Source organism: Pituophis catenifer, unplaced genomic scaffold (assembly GCF_029215685.1).
Source record: "Pituophis catenifer annectens isolate HBS135680 unplaced genomic scaffold, rPitCat1.0.hap2 SCAF_3, whole genome shotgun sequence".
NCBI classification, from domain to species: Eukaryota; Metazoa; Chordata; class Lepidosauria; order Squamata; family Colubridae; genus Pituophis; species Pituophis catenifer.
Window position 1 is genome coordinate 48,350,854 of NW_027256883.1, and position 25,920 is coordinate 48,376,773.

General features: G+C 34.1%; 1 protein-coding gene across 5 annotated transcripts in view; it reads left to right on the top strand.

The window, feature by feature from the left end:
- The window catches only part of ZNF521 (zinc finger protein 521), a 321,848-nt gene that overhangs the window by 2,963 nt on the left and 292,965 nt on the right, over nt 1-25,920 (top strand). The gene's annotated exons all lie outside the window — the stretch shown is intronic.

The window sequence follows — 25,920 nt, forward strand, 5'->3', positions numbered from 1 at the left end:
ACATGTCCTAATGAGACATATAGTGGGTGAAGAGACAGTGTTTGAAGTTTGGGGAAAGTTGGATTATGAATCAAGACTCCTGAATAAATTTGGAGGCAGCTAAATTAATAGCAGTCTTAACGTGTTAATCCTGATTTTATGTAGCAATCTTTGACAGAGTGCTTGATTGAAGTTAAAATACTATATTGGTAGGAATGACTTTATTGAAAAGTGTTTAAACGTTCAGTTCAGCACAATGGTTATGTCTGGTGGAATAAAAACTCCAGATTAGAAAAAAAGTTATCTACTGGGTTCTAATAAGGAAGTTAGAGTTATCCTATTGACCATGACATTTTTAAAGCCAACCCTCTAAATATCTCTAGCACATACAATTTAGAACCTTGAATTCATTTGATCCCTGTATAATTTTCATTGACTGAAGGTTACATACTTCAAGTATGCTTTATAGTCTGACAGCATTGAGGAACAAATTTGATGTTCTTCAGCTGTCTTTCAAAATTATTTTACATTGGGAATTGTGTTGATTGTGCATATGCTTATTTCCAATAGCTTCTCTAAAGAGGAATAATTTATATGCCTTCAGGATTTTATGGCCAATAAAACTGATTATATTTGTGGGAAGATGTTAAAAGAAATTGCCTGAACAAAACCCCCTCTATCATTGGATCTATGCATGTTATTTTTCTGAAGTTGTTACATGTACAAAAACATAAAATACTATAAATAGGTAGGTTCCATTTTCTGTGTGAATGTATAAAATAGTTTTCGATCTGTACCTATAGTACATGAGCAAAGAACAGTATTCCAGTGTTAGAAGTACTGTCATTGACAGTAACTATTGACCTAAACAATTAGTTATTTAAATGCAGCACTTAAAACATTCCAAGACATTACTCTGTTCATTAGTCTCATTAGTCATAATACATGCTAATGCCATCTGATATATCATAACTGATGCAATATTTAGGACATTGCTCTATAAATTATTCTAAAATCTTTTCTCTGTGCAGCTTTATTTTAAACCTCCCTCCCTCCCCCCAATTAAGCTGATTTTAAGCTGCTTGATATTATTTGAAGAAAAATACAGTAAGAGTTTTTGGTATGTTGAAGTTGTTCCAAAGTTTACATTATTCTGCTATCACTGCTTTTAAAAAAAAAACACTCATTTTTTCAATTAAGTAATATATTCAAGAAGAATAAATATTTCTCATACTTCAGTGTAGACAGTTATAGACAATTTGTTAACTGTGACAGTTCTTTCTATTTTAATATTAGTTGTATCTGTGTCTGTTTAGAACTACAGTCTTAGTTTTTTTTTTCTTTCTTTAAAATGATTAATGCACAAATAATTTAAAGATAAGCAGGAACTGTTGATTAAAAATGCAGTTGCAAACTTTCAGGGCCAAGATATATTTTAAAAGCTCTCCTAAATCTGTGTGTGCTGACATTGAATCAACAAACCTACTCTATTAAATGGGAATTAAGCCTCAACTGCCTTCCCTTTGCTGAAAAAGAATGAGAAGAAATATAGTAATTTTTTTTCTTTAAATGGGTACCTATCTAATAATTTCATAAAATAATTATGGAATAAACACCTTCAGGATTGATGATCAACTTGTTATGATCCTGTAAGAGAAAACAACATTTCAAAGGAAGTTTATTTTTGTACCATTGATCATTTTTGTGCTTTTGATTTAAAAGTTGGCTTCTGAGCATATGCTTTAAAATCTTAATTAACCACTTTCATTACAAGGGTAATTTATTTTGCTTAGTTTTTTTTAATGAAAATCTTGTCTGTGAAGTAAAATCACCACTTGAAAATGACAGCCACTATAAAAACAAGAAGGGAATGCTAATAAATTGTGCAAGGGTACTCAGGTACTGATGAAGAACTGTTTTCAATAACTTCAGTAACAAATGTTTAAAGCCCAGTTATTTTGAGTTTAAAAGACCAGCATCTACAGGTTGTTTTTATATATGCTATATGACATGACATTTGCAAGGTTGAGTTTTCTTCTCCTGAAAAGGTAAATATATTCTACAGTATATTTATTTGAAGAAAAGCTAGCTTCAAATCTTGCTGTTTGTCTCCTTCAAACTATTTTTTAAAAAATAAAAAAAAAATAATGAACAAACTGAGCTGTCACTTATATATTAAGTATATTTACAGCAACAAAAGGTCAAGGTAGGCCATTGTGCATGTACAAAATCATTGTTACATTTTCCTAAGCAACAGAGGAAAGGAAGATAAAATATGTCATACCTTTATGACATATGGAAAGAATGGTGATGGTTTTGAAGTTTGGCATCTTCTATGGACTCTGTTATTATTTTTCTTATTTATTTATTTTTATCATTAAGTGTCTTTATTAAAATAGAAAATTATTATTTTCAGTCAGATAGCCAATTATTGTTCCCCTTGTATGTGGAAAAGGGTATCTGATACAAGATAAAGGACGATTGTAGTTCACTATGAGTACAGTTCTTGATGATGGTTTTGAAACATATTATTTGAATGTAAGTCCCATTGATTCAGCAAAATTTACGTATAAACCTCTAAGGAAATATGACCAGGATGATCATATAAATATAAACTTTTAGCCATCTTAAAATATATTCAATGTGCCACAGCATTCATGGAGGAAATTATGAGGATTAAATTAGCTATGTCAGGGATATTAACAAGACACACATTTTTAAGGAATTGTCCATATTTTAATATCTCCCCTCCCTTACAATGTATTTTCATTGTGTTGACCTAGACGCACTTTCACAACATAACATTATTAGATGTGCCTATTCTGGAATAAGATCTGCTGATTTCAATATTATTTTCATGCAGGTAAGCGTGTGTAGGATTACAGCTTTCATTTGTAAATTTTTCTGATTTTCAGCAAGAGAAACTGCACTTTTATCACTAGACTATGCTTAATTTGATTGAAGTATTCTGAAATGACAATAGTGATACATATTAAAGTCCTAAAATGCTTTAGGATTAACTTTCTGATATAATGGCTGTATTTTCTTAACTTCCTGAATGGTTAGAAATCTAGAAAAAAATATATCCATCTGAAATTTACCATTTCAGATACATATATCAACACATTACTTCTGTCACATTTTAGAGAGCTAAATATGTTTGCATAGAAAAGCACAGATATTGTTACAATATTGAGAATTACAATTTAGCAACAGTGCCTCACAGAGTGAATGGAATTCAATGTGTATTCCATCTTTCTTCATACTAAATGTTTTTTCTTTTTCAACCTTTACACAGACAACAGTTTAGAAATCATTAGATTTTGTAATTTATAGCATTACATAATCTGTTTGACAGAAATAATTATATCGGTATTCATCTAGCATAATTTCCATGAGTTCTAATTTTTCTTGTTCTTCTTCGAAAATATTTTTTCCTGAAAATATCCAATTTCAAAGCACTGTAGCATTACAGTCTCAAAAGGGAGGGAGAAATAATTAATAAAATTTCACTTGGCTTGTAAACCAGAAATGACTGATTGGAAGAAGACTGCTACCTTGCTTTGGTCTAACACTATAAGCAAAGTTGAAAATACGTACATGACATCACATTTAAATACTAAAATTAGAACTTTAAAATGTCCTTAGAATTCAGGCAATTATTATGCTTTTTGGTTGCTTGTTTACATTTTCCTTGTTCATAAAGGACAAGTTAATCTATTTTGATATGATGTGTATATATATGTATGTCTTTGTGTGGATGGATGGATGGATGGATGGATGGACGGATGGATAGACAGATAGATAGACAGACAGATAGACAGATAGATGGACGGACGGACGGACGGACTGACTGACTGACTGATTGACTGACTGAAACTATTGGTGCTACTGCTTGATCCCAAAGCTTTGTCAAACTGCAATAGTATATAGAATGCTATGTAACTATAGCTATTTGCTAATAAGGCAAATTTTATTATGTTGAACATGAAAGTTAAAGTACACTGATACAAAATAGAAGTTTTTCTAAAGCAAAATTTCATCATTTGTTGAGATATTTCCCTATTTATTTGGTTTTCATTATACATTTAGATGCTGGCACCACTGGTATGATTCACCTTGTATCAGGATATATTAAGTGGGATATAGAACCATTGAGATATTAGATACTTTGACTTCAAGCTAGTCAAAATGCACATTTTGTCTGAGTCATTCTTTACCCTTTTCCTACAAGTTGTAACTCCATTGCTTTTAAGCAGGATTTGTATTTCAGGATGACTGCCATATTTTGCCATTTTTACTGATCGTGGTAAAGTTAACTTACACTGGTTTTCTACTCAATGCCACAAGGTTCAGTATAGTTTTAACTGCTATGCTGTTTTGTCAGTATAGTGGTGCATTCCTTTGGCATATTTTCTCTAGTTAAAATTCTTTGGACAAATCTCTATCCTATTCCGTCTTCTAAAATAAAAAAGCAGAAGTATTAGAAGGAACTAATTTTTTATGTTGTCAATTGTTGAGGAAGAATACTACACCTCCACACACACACCCCTACAAAATTATGTGTTGAATATACAGTATGTTTCTGTAAAACCAATACAGTCTTGGAGAAACAGACTTCTTACTGTTAAATAAATTTTAAATTGCCAACTAATCGTTGCTGAATGTATCAGTTTGTGTGTGTGTATATATGTCTTCTTAAGTTTTTGCGGGTGTGCATATGCAAAAAATTAAAATTTCAGGTGTTTTCCCACGTCATTGTAAATAAGATGGTTAAAATGTTTAAAACTCTGGTTAAAATCCCAGCTTAAAATCTTCTAAAGCTCTGTAGGGATTTTTAGAAGATTTTAAACTGGGATTGTAACCAGAGTTTTAAACATTTTAACCAACTTATTTACAATGACGCGGGAAAACACCCGAGATTTTAATTTTTTTAATATATATATATATATGTATGTATGTGTGTGTGTGTGTGTATATATATTTATTTATTTATTTATTTATTTATTTATTTATTTATTTATTTATTTTCTTACTTCTTCGTAGGATTTATGTGTGTTTTTCCTCTAGCCAGGTTTTCCCTACGTAACCAAAGTTTTTCTGCAGCCCTCGCTCAGTAGAATCACATCCACTCGATTCTGGGCTTTTTTTTTTCTTTCTGGCAGCCAGCAAGTCTCTCACCTGGCACCAGAACTTGCTGGCTGCCAGAAAGAAAAAAAAAAGCCCAGAATTGAGTGGATGTGATTCTACTGAGCTAGAGCTGCAGAAACCTTGGTTACGTAGGGAAAACCTGGCTAGAGGATATATATATATATATATATATATATATATATATATATATATATATATATATATATATATATATATATAATATGTATTGATTTGCAATGTTCATTTAAAAATTCTTTACATAGAGCTGTACTTTCACAAATTGTAAGAAGTAAAATTTTACATTTTAGTAAGTTCCATTTCTTTGGTACAAATGTCATGTTATACTATTCGGATTCACGGCATCTTTGTGTTTTGACAAGTTATAAAGTTATTATATCAACATGAATATGGTAATAACTAAGTGGGAGAAGTAAGCCACTCTTTGGTTCCAATATAGTTTTGGATTGAGCATTTTTCAGTGTATATTATATATTGGAAAGGTGTTCTGAAACTATGAATGCTTGAAAAAAGTTATATAAGTCTCAGTGCATGATTTCTAACATGCGCTTCAATTTGGGGGTGGGGGTTTACACCTTTTTGTCAAAGATCCCATTGGAAAGAAAACATGGACTTCTATTTCATTCCCCCACCCCATTTCCTTTGGGTCTACCAGGAGCTTAGTTAGAATTTGGATGCCTTATTTGTTCCTGTTTTATGCTGAAAATTTGTATGTGTAGCATTTAAATGTACTTACGTATACAGGTAGTATCAAGGGCTGAAATTCAAGAATTATAATTTTTTTTAAGTTCCCTCCTTTTCGTAAATTAATAGTAGGAGAGAGATATTAGGAATGGCTTATGCAAACAAGAATGAAGTGGTTTAAATGAAAATCCAGACCTTAAAAACGTGGCTACAGTGGTGAATTTGCACAAATGCAAGAACAAAATCTTCCTCTAATTTTGGGCAAGCATTGGTCTTTAGCATGCATTACTTTTTATTGCAACATTGAGTAATTATGTTAGTTTAGTAATTATTAGAGATGAAAGAGCCTCTGTAAGATGTGAATCCTAAACTTTAGTAGCTTTACTTTCAGACAGAAGAATGGTTAAGCAATAGTTAGCCATATGCCTGGGGATTATGATATATCAAATAAACAAGGGAAAACAAAAAAAGGGAACTTGATCTAAATTTTTGGAATATCTTTCTTATTTAACATTCACCTGCATTATTCAGCTTCCCTATGTTTCATAAAAAAGATAGTGATTTTGTGCTTAGGTATGATAGACAATTCAGGTCCTTTTGGATTGTTGCATATAATCCAAATTATGCCATGACTCAGTAATACAAACACATGCATCCACTTCAGAGGTTGTCAGGTTTGTTTAATATTATTTTAAAATCTTTTCCTGTGGTAGACTGCATTACCCTTACTAATAGATAGGCTGGTGCTACTGAGTAGATTAGACACAGAGAACTTTAAAAGTTCTAAAACATAAACTTCTTTTCCATTGTTATAGAGGACACCAATCAATATAAAATTAAAGATAATTTCATTTATTTTTAACAGAACACAAACTGATGTATATCAGCTAGCTTAGACTATTTATTAACCTACTTCCAGTACTTAAAGATTAGTTGGCAGTGATCTCTAAGAGTCTTAGGGGGTGACTTCTACCTCTCCTTCTGTTTGATTCTTTCAGATGAGAAATGAGCAACATGTAGATCTTGTTAGGCATGCTGCTTAGGGCTGATGGGAATTGGAGTTCAATCTATTGCATTACATTTCCCCATGTGCAGCGCTTATGCTTAACTTCCACCTACCAGTTCAGCCCATCACTTGCAGTATTCATGTTTGTTCCTGTTCTCAGCATTGAGGGGATATGAATCAAGCCAACCCCTTATGGATATTAAGTAGACTTGGAATGTCCTGAAGATTTGTAAGATAGGCAAATATGCATCTTGGTTTTAAAATGTTCGTTCATTCATCGTTAAAAACAATCTCTTCAAATGGGAGCAGAGATAATTAGCGTGATGGGTTTCCCCCCCCCAAAAAAAATTACTTCTCAAACATCACTTATGACTACTGAAAAAAAATTAATACATTTTATTAGGCCAAATAAGAATTAACAAATTAGATGCAACTTGGTAAAGATGCCTACTCAATTAAAAAAAAATCAAAGCATTTATTTCTAAATGAAATTTAAAGTTATTTGATGAAAATGAGAGGTAGTTTCCTGATATTTCACCTCCTCTTAAGTTCTGTTTAAACACCCATGAGCTATCGGGAAGACAGTTCCTTCAAATCAGATTTAATATAGCCTATTATTTGAACATTGAATTGCTGCTGGTTGTTATTTGACTTTTTAAATTAATTGGTTTAAGTTGAGTAATTAGTTTATGTTGAAAGTTTGGATTTCATGAACAGTTTAATGAACAGGAAGGGTAAAAAGAAATGGGTAAATTTATTAAAGAAATGGGCATATGAGTTGAAGATTGGAGAGAAAAAAAGTCAATGAAGCAATAGACTAAAGAATAACTATAAAAAAAAATAAAGGGTCAAAGAAACAATAAATAAGAGGATTAACCTTCTGGGAAGAGGACAGGGGAGTGATGGCTTCCTTCTATTTTTGTTCCTCTTCGGATCCTACCATTAGTAACTATACAATATAGCCAATAGCCTTTGGTAACTTCATCATTCATAAATTTATCCCAATATTTTTCTCGTAATAACATATGAGAAAATTCTTCCATATATACATATCCAGATATGAGTTCTTAGGGAATTATTAGGCTTCTGAACTGAGACAGGTGGCAGCTGGGAACAAGGCCATTCTAGATTTTCCCAGGCTTTATTATCATATATTCCTGATTTTTCCTGCTGATTGTTTTATTCTTTTAACATTAATATCTTCAAATTAATTGTTAGCACACCATTATAAGCAATCTCTGAGCTGCCAGAGTTGATTATGGAATTTGTATTGGAAATCCTGGTGAGAATATTTATGGGCTGGAGCAGGGCTGGGCAATAAATTTTCCCAAGGGACCACAGGATGAACTGGGACTGTTGTGGAGGGCTGAACCAATAGCTCCCAGCTGCGCTCTTTCCACTCGCCCACAAGGCAGTGTGGCAGCACTTTTTCTTCTCAACCTCTGGAGTCACTAACTGACTAAAGGAGTACAAGGCAACTGCACCAGTAGTTGGTTTCAATTTTATTTGCTTGTGGGCGCACACGCATGCACTGCTTCTGTGGATGTGCAGAAGCTTCCAGGTGGCTGGGTGGAGCCTTCCACTGCCGCTGCTACCGGTTTACCTGATCTGGGATGAACCAGTAGCAACCCACCACAGAACTGCACAACTGGATTGACTCAGCTTCTCCCATCTCCTACAGTGGGCTTATTTACATTTGATTTCCACTTTCCAATTGACCTCACATGGGCCAGGTAGAGGCAGCCAAAGGGCTGAATGTAGCTCAGGGGCCATAAAATGCCTAGGTCTGGATTTGAGTGTCTCAGGAGCTCACAGCAATATGACAACTATGAACATAGTTTCCATGTATACCATATGGAAAACCAATGCTTCATTTGATAATTTGTTCTGCACAAGAAGGCATCACTTTGAATGGTTTCCAGTTTGTCATTAGTAGATCTTCATCTGGTTGGTTGGATTGAAAGATGACTTGAAAGGTTTTGGAGTTGGCTGCACCAGTGATTTCTTAATATCTGTGGAATAGGGAGGATGATCAGCACATTCCCTCTTAAGTGCCCTCTTTTCCACAATTGGTACACAGATGAACTGCAGGAGGTAAAGCAGTGAAGTAGATGACTAGATGAATCACTGGTATTTGATAAAATACAACTTACATTAGGTAAAGGTAAAGGTTCCCCTTGCACATATGTGCTAGTTGTTCCCAACTCTAGGGGGAAGTGCTCATCTCTGTTTCAAAACCGAAGAACTAGCGCTGTCCGAAGACGTCTCCGTGGTCATGTGGCCGGCATGACTAAATGCCAAAGGCACACGGAACACTGTTACCTTTCCACCAAAGGTGATCCCTATTTTTCTACTTGCATTTTTTACGTGCTTTCAAACTGCTAGGTTGGCAAAAGCTGGGACAAGTAATGGGAGCTCACCCCATTACATGGCACTAGGAATTCAAACTGCTGAACTGCCAACCTTTCGATCGACAAGCTCAGCATCTTAGCCACTAAGCCACCACATCCCTTATAACATAAAATAAAGGTAGCAAAAAACCAAGGTTTTTTGGTGTACATTCTGTACTCCTAGACTCATGGCCTGCTGAGTTGTTTTAATTGTGAAGGATATGAATCACATCCCACCTCCTATTCTTAGAGGCCTATTACACAGGAGGTGTTACAATACTTTTCCTTTGAATTATTGTTGTTATTAGTTGATAACTTGTAGTTATGAAGTTATCATGTATAACTTTAGTTAATAAAATAATAAAAAGAGCAAAATAATAAAATTTTCCTTTTAAGGAAAATAGAATTGCTCTTTTTTTAAAAAAAGGAGTCAATTATTAGACTCTTAAGAAGCCTGTCCTGCATCTCTCAGAGGGACAACTATAAGCCAATTTTTATCCATCCTTGATTGAGTAACGTGGCTGACTTTTCAACTCGGGCAAAAGCAGATAATGTTGATTTATTTCAAACTGGCTTTAGGATACAGAGTTGAGACAACCTTGGTTGGTCTAATTGATGGTCTTTGCTGATTGACAGGAGTGTTGTTGGTTAACTTCTTGACAGCTTTCAATAATACCAACCATGGTATCTTTCTGGATTGCCTGAGAGATTTGGGAATGGGTGGCATGGCTGTGCAGTAGTTTCGTGTCTCTTGGGTAGACTGCAAATGGTATCTCTTGGAGTCAATTGCTCATTGAAATGGGAGCTATTATATTTTTACCCTTAGAGCTCTGTTCTGTTTCCAGTGCTCTTCAGTATCTACATGAAACCACTAGGGAGAGCATCAGGAAATTTGGATGAGTGACAAATATCTGTTTGGAACTGGTTGATATCAGTTTGCTTATAGACTACCAAGTCTATTTCTCTATGACAGGTTCAAGAAATGATATGGTTTCCCTGAATGCTTGCTTGCAGATAGTAGTGAGCAATCTGGAAAATAAAAAATTGAAAATGAATCAAGACAAGACAGAGCTACCGATTCCAAGTGGTTGTAATTCCAGAGGCTGCACTGCCCCAGAAAGAGGAGATAAGCAGCATGGAAGTGCTTCTGGATCAAAATCTTTCTTTGTTTCCCAAAGTGAATCAAAGGCCAGAAACATCTTTATTAGCTTCTGTTAATGTGCCAACCGTGTTCCTTTTTGCATGTCCTGGTTATCCTGATTTTAGTAATGTACCCTACCTAGGTTTTTATGTAGTCTGGAGACTTTAGGTAGCATACAACTTGACAGCTAGATTCGTCTTGAGTACAGCAGAAAGAATATCTGTGCTTTAAACACTGAACAGAAGGCCAGTTTGTTTGGGGCAAAATTCCAAGTAGTGGTCACTACCTTTAATGCCCTGTATTACTTAAGTCCATGCTATCAAGTCCATCAGAAAAAGCTTTTTTATATATGAACACCTGGGGTTTGCTTATAATTCCTATGCTTCGTGTTGCAATCTCACTTTTTTTGGAATTTCTTTCCTGAGGAGTTTTTTTCAAACATCCTTACAACATATCTTCTTGCAGAGATTTTAACTGTTGATTTTAATTATTAATTTTATTTAATTTTTTTTAAAAAAACTGTTTTTATTGTAAACTTGAGAGACTTTGCTATTCAGTATTATACCAAGTTATTTAAATCAATCAGTTCAATAAATCTACCAGAGACCAAATACGTTTATAGTAATATTTCATAAAGAAGAGAATCCTTTTCTTCTCCATGAGAATGAATGACTTGTAATTCTAACAAAAGTATCTATGTCTCATATTAATTTTGTTAATATTAATTAGCATCTTAAATAAGCATTGCTTCCAAATAATACATGGCTGCCTAATAGTATTTGTCACTCTTGTTTCATATTTAATTTAGGTGTGTGCAATTTGAATCCTAGCTTTCTGCACATAATAAATGAACAATTTAGTTGGTCTTTTAGTTGGCTGGCGGTAGCTTGAAGGGCAGTGAAATTGTCAAAATAAGCTCATTGGGCTGTGATACCATTTTGCTCTGATGTTGTGCTAGATTGAGTTTTGACTGTAGTCATTATACAAACGAAGTAGCATTTATAATTTGTAAGAGATTATTATTTTTAAGTGTGTGGTTCAGTCTCTGGAATTGGTTATGATATAAATTATATAAAGTATATTAAATTGGTATATATATTTTCTTGTTTAATTGGTAGTCTTTGTATGGATGTCCCCTACCTTTGATTTATTTCTACTTCTGGAAGTAGTTAAAATGACTTTTATTTGAGTTGGCCCTTGCAAAGAATTGCATAATGAAAGCATTATAGTTTTGTGCTCAGAGTTCCTACCTTTCTTAAGGCAATTAACATTTCTAATAATAGGTGTTATTTCCGATCTTTGAGAAAGGTTCATTCAACTACCTCAACATATGACCTTTTTTTGATACTTTAATGTTATTGTAATCAGTTAATTAATTTGCAGTTTGGTTAAAAGCAAAGCAGCCAGTTGCTTGAAATATCTTTGAGCCTAATGAGAACCCACTTCATTTTATGCAGTTAGTAGGTATAATATTTGGGTGGAATCCAGGCTGTGTTTGCTGAAATACAGTAGCTAAAGCATTCTACTATTTGATTAAACCCATAGAATCTTAATAGGACTTGAATATACCTAATTTTCTCTGATCTAGGAGAACTGGATTAAAATTTCAGTTCAGCTGTGAAATTGTTGGGTAATTTTACCTAACCACTGTTTTTTAGTCTGGAGAACATCTGCATGTTTCAATAGTCACTATAAAGGAGAACTTAATTATATTCTTAATTTCCTTTGTGAAAATTTTTACTTGGCAGGTTTGTGAATAAGAAATAATGTTAGGCGCTCACGTATACTTTCACTGGAAGTACCTTTATATGAAGTTTTGTCTGATACACAATTTCCTCTTGTTATATTATGTATCCATGACACAGGTTTGGATAAACATTTTTCATTGATGGCTATAAAAATTGTTCGGCCTTTCCCAGCTTGATAATTGTAAAATATATTGGGCTTCAGTTTCCACTAAGTTGGGGAAAGCTGATATAGGTGTATGATCTTATCTATTAATTTTCACTAATTTAATTTAATTTAAATTTAATTTATTAGATTTGTAAGGTTGCCAAATTCAGAACAACTTTTGCTGGTGTACAATATTAAAAACAGATACAAAAAAAGTAACATGGAAGAATTGGCATACTCCTACAGTAATAAGAGTTTCTTCCCTATTTATATACTCGTTTTCATTCAAAAAATAATAATTAGAATACCTAGAGAAAATAAGGCATGGAGAAACAGTAGATTGTAATTTACAGTAAACAAGTTGATGATGGGGAGCCTTTCATGGTAAATTATGCAAATCTTTAGAAATAGATATTTTGAAAATATATACTAGAGGGACTACCATATCTGGGCTGGAAAAATCTAGTTTACCAGAAGAGAGGTGGAGTAAATTATATTTCTTTGCTACTATTTTGTCTCAATTTTTCCAATCCAAATATAATGGCCTTTGTATTCATATAACTTGTAAAAATAATTCAAATAGCAACAAATTCTACTAGGAACTTACAGTTTTCTGCCCATGTAGAGAGAGTCATGAGCAACTTAAGAAGCAGCCGTACAAGTTGGAAAAAAGATGAGGCTGCTTTAAACAGTTGGAATAGGATAACTTGCTGTGGCCAACTTGCTGTGGTCAATTCGCCATGGCCAACTCACTGCAGGAAAACCCGCCACGACCAACTCGCCATGGGACAACTCGCTGGAGGACAATTTTAACAATTCTATTTAATTATTTAAAATAAATAAAAATATTTTAATTTTTGCCATTCATATTTCATTCTGTCCCTCCTTTTATATCCTTTCTTTAATGATTCTATGCAACCATTTCTTTGATATTAGTGTAACTCTTCTTCTGCAGTGAGTTGTCCTGAGACGAGTTGGCTGTAGCGAATTGTCCTGCAGCAAGTTGGCTGCAGCAAGTTGGTCATGGCAAGTTGACTGTGGTGAATTGTCATAGACCCTTAACAGTTTGGAAAGAGGTACCTTACACATCCTAAAGCACTTCTTTCAAAGGATTTGCACAGGCCTAGATGGTGGAGATTTTTTCCCACACAATGGGTGCTATCAGGGAGAATTTTTTTTCCATCACAGTTAAAGAATGACAACCAGCTGTATGTCTTGGTTGTGTTCTCCATTTTTGTTTTTCTTTTTTGAAAGAATAAGTTTGTGTTTATTTTATACAACACAGAGTATAAGGAAACTATTTTAAATGCATAGAACATATAGAAAGAAGTTAGATTTGACCTGCCCCCTCTCCCTGAAGCTTTTAGCTTACTGAAAACCTTTCTTCCATGATTTATCAATTATTGGAATCAATATTCTTGATGAATTGTTTAGACAGTGTTTATATATCCAGTTTAAGTAACAGCTCTATCATGCTGTTCATATGATGACTGCCTTTCTTGTGTTTGATAGACAACTAAGAGGAAAGAAAAGAAAATCAAGGATTTCCAAGATACCAAAAAACAAACAAACAAACAAACAAACAAACAAACAAACAAACAAAGAACAGCTAAGGACAAACATGTATAAAACCCATAAAAATATGTTTATTTTAAGCAGTTAATTTCTCTTGCAGAATGTCTTCTTCAAGGCCAGTTTTCATGGCCGTTGTAGAATAATACGATGATGTTCTAAATTCCATACACTGCACACATTTTTGCTTTTCTAGCTCATGATTGTCCTTAGCTACTGTTGTCGTTGTTGTTTTATATTTTGGGATCCCATTTTCCTCTTTTACTTTATTTTCATGGGATGCATTTTGTGGACATTTGCTAGCAGTGACCATGAATCATCTTGTAGACACTGTTCTAGAGGAAGTTTTCAAAGGATGATGTGATATCTGAGTTTGATATTAAATTAAATATACAACAACAAATATTAACTGCAAATTTTCTCTTTTGGTATTTAAGTAATATACTGTATTTTTTTGATTATAAGACATACCTTTCCCCCCCCAAAAAAGGGGGTGAAAATTTAGGTGCATCTTATACACTGAATGTAGCCCCGCGCACCCACTGGCCCCTACCCTTTGGCCTCTGCCTCCCAGCAATTTACCTCCTTGCAGCAAGCCCCAAGAAGAAACAGCCCATTTCAGCTTCAGCACAGCCTAATTAGCACAAATTGATTGTCTGTTGGATCGGCCTTCCGACTCTCAGCTGTTTTGCATGGGCCTCTGCTGCTTGCTGCAAGGAGGTAAATTGCTGGGAGCAGATTTTTTTTTTTGTGCTAATCAAGTTATGCTGAAAACGAAAATGAAAGTAAAGCAGGCTATTTGCTGTTTGCTGCAATGAAGCAAAATTGCTGGGAAGCAGAGGCAGATTTCTTTTTCTTGTTTTCCTCACCAAAAAAGGTAGGTGCGTCTTATAGTCCGGAGTGCGTCTTATACTCTGAAAAATACGGTAGGTATTTTACTTAATTGTTATGGCCACCAAAATTTAAAACATATCAATAACTTCATGAATGAGTTGACTTTCTTGGAGATTCAGTGTGCAAAATTTAATGCATTTACCTATGCTTATCAAATAAAGGTGAGGTAGTTAGAAAATCTTACCAAATAGACATTAACCCAAAATAAAAAATGGGATATATTCAGTTTTTCCCAAGGAAGTGAACATTTGGAAATACTATTGAATAAACATGGTTGTACTTTATCTGTATATGATATTATAAAGATTTAAGAATGAGGAAAACAGTACTGTTTAAGTTACATTCCCCTATGCTGATGGCATCTAGATTGCACATCCTTCATAAAAAAGCAATTCTAAGGGATGCAGTTGGGAAAGATGGCATTTAACTATTCCACAACTTTATAGACATGATTCTATACTGTTTTAGCTCCAGAGACTTCTTTTTCCTGGATAGACAATTGAATAGGTCCCCAAAGAATAGGTAGGACTTTGGTTGCATTTCCTCTGTGGTTGTGGAAGAATTCCAATAAAACTCAGTTGAATTCAAGATCCATGGCTTTTATATGTGATGATGTGTCTCATGGCAAACAATATTTCTAAATTATCCTGCTTGACAGCAATGTTATGTCACAATTATGACATTCTGCCAATTGGTCTGCATATAAGAAAAACTATAAAAGCTGCAAAAATCATAAGCATCTGACTTAAATCCTTTGAAATTGTTAAGCGTGTATTTGTTTATTAATGTGGGACAGACATTTGTCAGACGTAGTAATTTTGCATTAATAGAGCAATACATGTAGTCCTTGTTTAGTGATTGTCTCTGTTTGCTGATTGTGACTGTTGCTAATGATGACAGTAAGAAAAAGGTAACTTTGCAACCAAGGTTCGCATTTAAGACTTTATGTACGTTATGTACTTTTCACACATCTGTAAAGCAAAGCAAAGGAAAGTTGAAGTGAGATTGTAGGAACAGTCACGGTTTTACTTAGCAGCTGCTTGCTTTATTGATTGATTGATTGATTGATTGATTCGATTTATATGCCGCCCTTCTCCGGAGACTCAGGGCGGCTTACAATGCATTAAGCAATAGCCTTCATACTTTTGTATATACCTGCTTAGTAGGGCTTTTGCCCCCCCCCCAGCGGTGTTCTTTTTTTTTATACAAAGTCAGCTTATTGCCCCCACAATCTGGGTCCTCATTTTACCTACCTCGGAAGGATGGAAGGCTGCTTTGCTTAATGACCGACTTGCTAGTTTGACTTGTGCTCATGAAACGAGGATTACCTATGTACAGAGTCTTTATCATTAATTTGCCAGCTTTTAAAACTACAGAAACATATCTAGCTAGTCTCTGAGAACCAGACATGATTCAATGGAGGAAACAAAAAAGCCTTTGGTTAGAAGGCATATTGCATAACAATTTATCACTTTTTATTTATTACTTTTTATTTATTTATTACTATTTATTACTTTTAAATGTTATTATTCTATTCTATTCTATTATAGCATGAGGTACAATGAATAGAAATCCTTACATTGTGAATCTGATCTTTACCGATATATTTTTAAAAGGACATAATGTAACTTCACCCAAGATCTTACATCTTTTCTAAATATTAAAAATATTAAAGAGTCCCAGAAATATTTCTCCTACTGATCGGAACTAATGAAAAGCTTCCTTTGATCCTTTTAATTATCAAAAGATCGATATGGAAGAAGGTATTATTTAAGACAGGGGTCTGCAACCTTAAACACTCAAAGAGCCATTTAGACCCGTTTCCCACAGAAAAGAAAACATCGGGAGCCACAAAACCCTTCCCATCCATAACTATTTCTTGAGTAGCATATGCAGTTGAAATAAATGTTCTGTTTTATTCTGAAACTTTTTTTCCTTGGATTTATCCATGGTTAGCCTATCAGGGGGGTGAAAAGCTCAATAAACTGTGTGCTGGTGGGTGTCATACATTGGCGGTTGTGACACATATTTTGAGTGACAGGGAGCCACAGCAGAGGGGTGAAAGAGCCACATGCGGTTCCAGATCCGCAGGTTCTGACCCCTGGTTTAAGATATTTGATTGTATCCCAGGTAGGGATGAGCAAGCTATATCTCCCAAGTTCCCTTTTTGCAATTCTTGGAGTTCCATCTCAACAAAGCATGGATGACATATGTCTTCAGCATTCAGGGGTGAAAAATACATAAAATCTTTGGTATTCCTTCTCAGAGAAATATAACAGTATAGAGAAAAATCCTAACTCAAATTAAGGAGAAATTATTTAACCATGCAGAACTAATCTGTAGTGGTTAAAGCAACTAGGTAGGAACTGAAAGACTGTGAGTTCTAGTGCTGCTGTGAGCACAGAGCCAGCTGGATGATCTTAGGCTAGTCATTTTCAGTTCTAGGAAAGAGACAGTGGAAAACCATGTCTGAAAAACCTTATCAAGAAAATTGCCAGGATTTGTCCATGCAGTCTCCAAGAACCAGACACAATTTAATTAGAACGAAAACATGACCATGAGAACTGCCTGCTTCCTGAAGTCTTTCATCCCTGGAAGTTCAGTTAAAGGTTGGACACTCATTTGTTCAGGATAGTGGCAAGGATAAGAGGTAGTAGAATCTATAGAAAAACTAAAGGAAAAAACAACAGTCTACCCCCAAAACCAGCCCTCTCCCTGTGTATGGTATGGCCCCACCTACTTTGCAGCCCTCAAGGCATCCAAAAAATTAGTATGATCCTTGTTGCATATTCTGATTAAGGTTTTAAAAATAAGCTTCAAAATCTTAAATTAAGTTTTGAAATGAATAAACAGCCAGTGTTTTCTTTTAGATGTGATACAGTGGTTGTAGTATGTAGTCAAATCAGGATTTTAGGGGATACTAAAATGTTAGGAGATCAAGCCCATCAGTAACTTTCTTCAGTAATTTATATGAATATAGATTATCCTGGTCAGTCTGTTATATCAGGAAAGACTTACATAGTACTGACAAGTCAGCTCAAATTGACAGTGACAGTTTTGAATTGAGGAACAGCATAAGACATATACCTAATATTTCACAGCAATTCCAACGCTATTGTCAGGCCCAAAACCAAGAATGACAGGTGGTAATTCTTCTAAGATGAGTTCTTTTTTGTCTCACACCTATAGACAAAATCCTGCCACTCTACTGACTGCATCTACAATATACTCTGTGAGCTATTAAAGAAGGACTGTCTTCACCCCCTTTCTCTCACATATAATATTTGGACTGAGTTGCCTCTTACCCTGTTTCCCCCAAAATAAGACATCCCGTGATAATAAGCCCAATCGGGCTTTTGAGCGCATGGCAATAAGGCCAAGCGCTTATTTCAGGGTTTAAAAAAATATAAGACAGGGTCTTATTTTCGAGGAAACATGGTACTTCTGAAACGCACCCCTTTCTCCTGGGAATCTACCACCTTACTATGTTCTATCACTTCTCTCCAGAATATGTTTCACCAAATGTCTACTGAATGCCTCAATCTCAGTAGGATTCAGCTTCTCTTTATTTGTTCCCATCCAATCCATTACTAAATTCAGACAATTTAACATCTCTCTATCCTCACTTATGTCTGATGATAAGTAGAACATGATGATATTAAAATATTGATGATACCTCATTCTAGATTCCTAGATGCATTCTCTTAATAGCTTTGTATAGTGTTACCTTAGCCATCCTGGGGTTCTGAAGGTGTGTTGGGACCAAGTTTAAAATAAAAAAAAAAGTTAGTCTCAACAAATCTTGGGTTACCAAGTTAGGAACAACTAACATAAATGTCAGTTCAAGGCTGTAAAATGAAAACTTGAGGGATTCCATACCACATATCCAAACAACAATTCCTTTTATGAAAATTATGCTATCGCTAATATTATAAGTATTGTATGATCTGTGCTGTCCTGTGTTTTTTTTATTAAGTTCATTAAATTCATTTTATTAAGTTTTATTAAGTTCAAGATTGAAACTTTTACATTGACTAATGTTAAATTTCCTAAAGGTCTTCTGGTCTTCAGAAGTCTTTCCTTTTCAATAATAAGTGGCTATGGAAGAGAATCTTGTTTAATGACTGCTCTCAGTTAACACATGAACATTCTATATACTTGGAACAACTTCTTGGGAGAGGGGAGAGAAGATACCACTTAAGTCTCTGAACTATAGGAATGGCCAGGCTGTAGAATATTCCAAATATTTTTTGAGTACATTGTGCGAAGCAAGGGAAGAAGAAAATCTTCCAAGGAGATCCAGTCTGCTGTGGCTTTCACTGTTGATTAACCTACAGTAAAGAATCAATTTATTGAGAAAATTATTAAATAAGATTCAAATAAAAAAAATGTCCCTCTTCTTATTTAATTTCCTGGTATCTGGGAGACTCTATGTTTCCAGGGTCTATTTCTGAAATATATATGTTTGTCTTTGAAGTGTTGAGTGTGCACTCAATGCTTCTTGCATCTTTTACATCCATAGGCAGGACAGCAGAAATGCATAAAAACCACCCAGAAATTATAGTGATTTATAGATAGCAAAGTAATGGCATAGAGATACAAATTCTGTTCTGTCTGGGTAGTTCTGTAAATTGTGTATTGATTATGTTAATACAACTAGTGTCTCTATTACTTGTCTGCTGATACTGCTCAAACATGCAGATTGAATGCTTTTTTTCCTTGCAAAGTTTTATTCTAGTGGGAACAGTCATGTAAAATGAGTAAAAAGATGAACTTTTAATTCTCATGAACCAAAGACTTTATAAGACAACTGTGTATTGAACTATAGGAAATTCAAAATGCAGCCACAAAGAAATGTGGACAATTATGTTAAGTCTAACCCCTTTTCTCATATAGTCTCTTCTGTAACTTTTGTTCCTGAATTAAGCTTATTTTGCTTCATGTTCCTTAAGGAAACCATTTTAAAAAGGATTCAGAATCAATAGCAATCTATTTTTATAGTTTATTTTGGGATATGTGGCTTCTCTTACTTTGTTTAACAAGCTGAAAAGAGCCTCAGTCATTCAGGACAGTAGGTATCTTTAAAAAATTTATTAACCTGCACTTGTGTAAAAGAAAATAGACTTTTTTTTCAATTATCCAAAGCCTTTATTTTTATTATAGCTTGTAATAGCATAAATGCAATAAATCACAGCTTTTGTCATCTGTAAACGATTTTCTTTAAGAGTAAATGTGCCTTCTTATTGTGTTCTTGCAGATTTATATTCACTGATTCTCTCCACCATTCTTTCCTTTCTTAAGTCTCAAGTGTACATCTCTTTAAGCTTGGCCCTTATATAAAGAGGCATCGTAATCAAAAATGGAATCTGTGACTGTAGAACAAAAGGCATGTAATGAATTTAGTTCTATAGGTTTTCTTGGTTGTGTTCAAAGATGTTTTTATTTTGCTCTATATATCTCTGATTAAATTTAGAGAACTTCATCTTTCACTGTTTCAGGTAGCTGTTTCAGGTAGCTGTTTCAGGTAGCAATCATTTCTTGCTTTAACATAATGAGTGGATATGTTCATTCATTCATTTATTCATTCATTTTCTATAGCTGCCCATCTCAATCAGTGACTCTGGGTGGCTTACAATTTCAAAAGTATAAAACCATTAAAACAATAAAAATATTTTTAAAACAATAAAGAACATTTTGAAAAAAAATAGAAAAAACATCCAAACTAAGTATATTGTATACATCAGCTGAGATACTTGGGCAGTTAACAGTAAAACTAGAAAATGGGGCCCTTAACACATAGACCTTTAATACATTAAGGACCTCAAGCTTGGGAACAAAACCAAATTTTTAAAGCTTTACAAAAGGCCAAGAGGGTTGAAGTTTACAGATCAGGGGCTATTGTAGAAAAGGGGTCTTCTAGTCTCCACAGCTGACACTCTTTGGCTGACAGGATCTTCAGCATGCCCAATCAGCTTGTTTTGTTTACCATGCCTAGGTGATACAGTTTCCTGTTTTAAAAATAAAATTCTGGAAGCCAAAGATGAGTGACTGGCTAATTACATAATTGTATCACCTACATGGGTAGCATCTTTTTCTTTTGGGGAATGTATGGGAGGATTAATATTTTATTTATTTCCTACCTTTATTATTTTTACGAATAGCTCAAGGTGGCTATTTTCTTCGCAACAACCACCCTTTGAGGTAGGTTGCACTAAGAAAAGGTGACTAGCCCAAAGTCACCCAGCTGGTTTTCATATGAGATATGTGTGTTTTGTCCCTTATTTTTACAATAAAATGAAAAATATGGTAACAAAAGAATATGGCTTTGCTGCTGAATTGTATCAGTTCTCTGGGAACTGCAATTATTGAGACCCAGTATTTTCACTAAGGTCATTTCAGAGCAGTCACAATCTGTCAAGGCCCAACATATCTCAGAGAGTTGTTACGGTGGAAGAACCATTCCATACACTGAAAGCTGTCGGTGTATGAAGAAGAAAGGCAGAATATAAAGCTAATGGATAATAACCACACCTTTTTACAGTTTAATATGAAAAGTTGGCTACCTAAGTTTTCAGGGAAGTGATAAGCAAAAAAGGATATATGGGCTGTGGAAAAAAGCCCCAGAATTCTCACATTCTAAGTGCCTGTGTCTTTTCAAACTTTCAAGCTCTCAGTGTTTCCCAATCTTATCATGAATAAATGGAGTGGGCCATTTAGTTTCAGTCTACCATACGTTTCCCACTTGTGCGCATAAGGAGAAGTATCTCTTAATACAAAAATAAATCCTGTTACATTGCATTCTTCTGCAGAATTCATCATGAACGATCCCTTTCCAAGTCACATTGTTGAAATTAGCTTCCCCAGCAAAACATTCAATAATAACACAACAACAACAATAAATTTATTAAACATGAATACCTTCTGACTTTCCATAACTGAACAGTTCTCACATATGTGAAAACCTGGGACCCAAACCATATTTTCCACTGTGGGCATTTGTATTGTACTTAGGGAGATTGGTACTTCAGTGAAGTTATCAGCAGGACTTGGGAAAGGGTTGCTAATTCGTTGAATTCTGTATGGAAATATATTAATTAGTTTATTGTTATTTTTGACCTGTGCCTATTTGGTTGCTGCATTAGTTACCTATAAGCTTCCAAACTTGAGACCAATGTTGTTATCTATAAGCTTTACATGCTGCTGTGTCTGGTTATTTGGAAGTCCAGCTTCTTCAGAAATGATTTTTCTCATGCTATGAAGTCATCAAGAAACATGCTGCTTAGAGTGATGGTGGTGGGGAAACTGGACCAGAGTTTTCTCTGTAGTTGTTTCAATGCTCTGAAATGTTTTACCCCAGAGGTATGCCTTTGTTATGCAAATTTCAAATCTATTGATTTTCCCATTTTTACCAGCTACTTTACTTTGTCACAACAGAAATTATTTGTATTCTCTATTCTATAGTATACCATTTATGTCTTGGCCCTGAACAAATGTTCAGTAATGGAGTTAGCAGCACCGCCATCCAAACAGAAAATGCTAATGCCTCCTAATCATTGTTTTGCGAGGGATTGTGTGTTGCAGTGAGATTAAAGAAGCACTGATAAAGGAAAAGGTTAGATGAGCTATGATGCAGCACTTGTATGTGTTTTAAGAATGCACCTTCTCTTATCATTTGCTTAGCTTTATCATCATTTTATTTAATTGCATTTCTTCAATTTCATAGAGGAAGGCATCAAAAACAGGGGACATGGCAATTTTGCAAAACTATTGGAACAGCATTTTGCAATTGTTCTTAAATTATGAGTATGGCATTGCTTATGAAAAACCCAGAGTTTTTCCAGGCAGAGTGATATGTTTAACAAATGCAAATCAGGTGGATACTCATTTTAATACAGTCCCTGAAGCAGATATTGTGTCATGAAATAACAAAGTGAGAATAGAATTTTGTGAAATGATCCAGAATATTCATACTCACAAGGGTCTTCCATAAATAGATCTTTGAGACAACTGTTCGGACCTGCATGAAGATTGTAAAATTTCAGAAAACTAACAGAGTTTTCATCATTGCAATTATTTATTTATTTATTTATTTATTTATTTATTTATTTATTTATTTTATTATATTTCTATACCGCCCTTCTCCTGCGGGACTCAGGGCGGTGTACAGCCAGGATAAAACATAGCATATAAAATTTAAAAACATTTTAAAAAACAATTAAATAATTTTGGCCCGAATTTAAAACAACCCAATTAAAACCGTAATTTGATTAAAAACGGAGAGGATGGGATAGAGAACAGAGGAAATTTCAAGACATAGAACTTCATCCATCATGCCAGTAAGACTGATTATCTCAAACACTGTTTGGTGTTTTTAATTAATAAGTGGCTAGGTAACTATTGTGGATTGCTAGTAGGCATGCTGTGTTTTCATCAGTGGTTAGTCAATTCTACAATATTTGCATTTCATTAAGGTGCTTATAGGACATGTTCTATCTCTCTAAAGTTATTTGGTGTGGCTTGGTTAAGAAGTGACTACAGTTCAGAGGATATTTCAGTTTGTGAAAAAATTATAGGTATGCTCTGAAGTATTACAGAATGTAAGAAGTCCTTGTGCCATTTTTTCTCTTTCTTCCACAATGAGAGAACTATGCGTGTTTTCCTTAAGATCCTCTTTGCAATTCTAAGTTCCAAAGATAGCAACAGTAAATTATATGAAAAATACAATTGGTTTTTTGGAAATAATTTGAATTATTTTTAGCCTATATGATTTCACATCCTAATCTGTTAATGTTTTATACTATATTATGTTTCTGTGTATGTGTGTATTCTGTTTAATATTTATTAATTTGGGGCAGTTAGAACTATTTTAGTTAATAAAAAAGTACATTAACATTCACACAAACAAGCGTCGTAGTGAAATTGACAGAGCAGCTACTGATGGTAGCCAGTCAAATTCTGATTTTATCTAATGCTGTAGTTTTAAGATTTTGCTTCATAAGCTTCCATTGACCAAATTTAGAAAGTAAGCATAAGGCTTTGATTGATCTTATCAGGTGCTACACAATTCACATCCGTCACCGCAGGTAGGATGCTAGCACCACAGTCACTATTATTAAGAATTTGTGGCATTGTCAGGCTGACTGCTGAGCTCATCCTGCAGTTTGTGTTTTTTAAAGGGCTTTTACTCCCAATATCATGGGGGTGGGGGTGGGGGGTGAAGAAGTTTTTGTCTTCTGCAGAATGGTCACTCAGAAGAACACCTGAATTGACTTTTTTTTGGCTAAATTTGATCTATGTAGAACTTTATATTTGTTTTAAGCCATTCAAATTAAAAATACACATGATTCAGTGATATTAGAAATAGATGTTTCAATTTAAGTATGTCTTAAATATTTGAAATATATTTCTGAGTCATTTTGTTTTATAGGTACTATTTTCTCTGTAGCTATTCAGCATTTATAATTCATAGTCATTATAAACATTGTTCTGTAGTTTTCATTTATTTAAGGTAACCAGTCAGAAGAGAAAGTTGTAAAGACTCTTGCTTTTCTTTTCTTTTTCTTCTACATCTCTTTCTCAGATAGGAAGGAATTAAAGTCATCATGATGATATACTAAATTTTGATTTTCTGTTCCAGTTACTTAGTTAAAAAAAAAAAAGCAGCATTAGTCCTAATTCCAAATTGATACCACAAATTGATATTTCTTGTCTATTAAGCTTCATTTAACCATGCCAATTTTCTATATTTGAATGAAATGGCAAAAATTCTTTGTGGAGATTTCATGAGGAAGTTTTAACAAAAGAGGAGATAAAAGCCTGACAGCCTAAGACTCGCTTTGCCTCTTGTTCAAAACATCCATAGTTTGCAATTATGTTCTGAATCAAGTTTTACAGTATTTATAAAATAAATTTAAGAGCTTCTTATAATTCAGTAAGCAATTCAAAATATTTCCCCTGACTCATACCAATACTATTAGTTATTAGTTCCTGCTTTGTAATTGCAAAGTCAAAAAGAATAGAAGGAATCATTGATTGAGTCCAAGAACTATAAGTGAGTGAAAAGTAAAAGCAGAGACTGACATTTACTGGAATGTTGGAATATGCTGCTCACTGCAAGGAAATAAGATAAATTCTTTTCTGTTTCTGCAAATATGATCAGAATGTCTTCTTCTGTCTATTGGCATTCATCCCCTTTATATCACTCATCTAAAATATTATTAAAATATGCTGTTGATTTTTTTGGAAAGCTTACCTGAGGGTAGTACTTTAGGAATCTTTGAGGGAAGGCAAATAAAGAATAAAATACTGCAGGCATATGTGTAAGAGATAGAGATAGAGCTTGTATTACAAGATCATGATACATGTTTTGTCCTTTTGTAAAAGCTTACTAATTGAATGAATACTTCTGCAAAAGACTACTCTTAGCATTCTCAAAGTGCTGCTGCACTTGCGTTCTGTTTACTGAATATTAAGGAAGAGATTGAGAATACGTTTCAGAGACTTTATACCTGTCTTCACTACCATCTGGCAAACATATGGCTGAAGTCCATAAAACGCAAGCAAATAGAAGGGTCAAACATTTAGGTGCAATGACACATATATACAATGGCTTAAGTAGGGATCAGCTGAATGTACTTTCTAGTATTCTAATCATAGGAGATAGGCAATCCATAGGGGATCTGCCTATCAAATTATTCTTAATTATTTTGACATAACTTCCATATTAATAGATTATTTTTCCTTATCTGCCTACTTGCTATAGAATATTACGCTACAATTCAGTAAAAATTGTATCAAGAATTAAGTATATTGTAAAATAACTCTGTAAATTATAATTATCCTACATTATCTCAAGTTTGTGAAAACATAGGTATAGGTAATTTGTGTATGTGTGTGCATGAATGAATGTGTGAATAAAATGTCCATCTTGGCTTTGTGACTATTGCATAAATCCTTTGCTTTAATATTGGAAAAGAGGTTCAATATTCTACTGCTGATTAGTAAGTTTTGTGCTTATTTGAATGGTGTTAAAAAAAGTAATTTTCTTTCTTTGCAAATTGCTATGGTGCAGGATTCTGGTTCTACAGCCAACTGTCAAATTACCTGGATAACTTCAGTGCAATGAAGCTGACTATAACTCAGGCAAATTGAAAGGGTTACTGGAATGAGAAATCTGCACTGATGTGGCACAT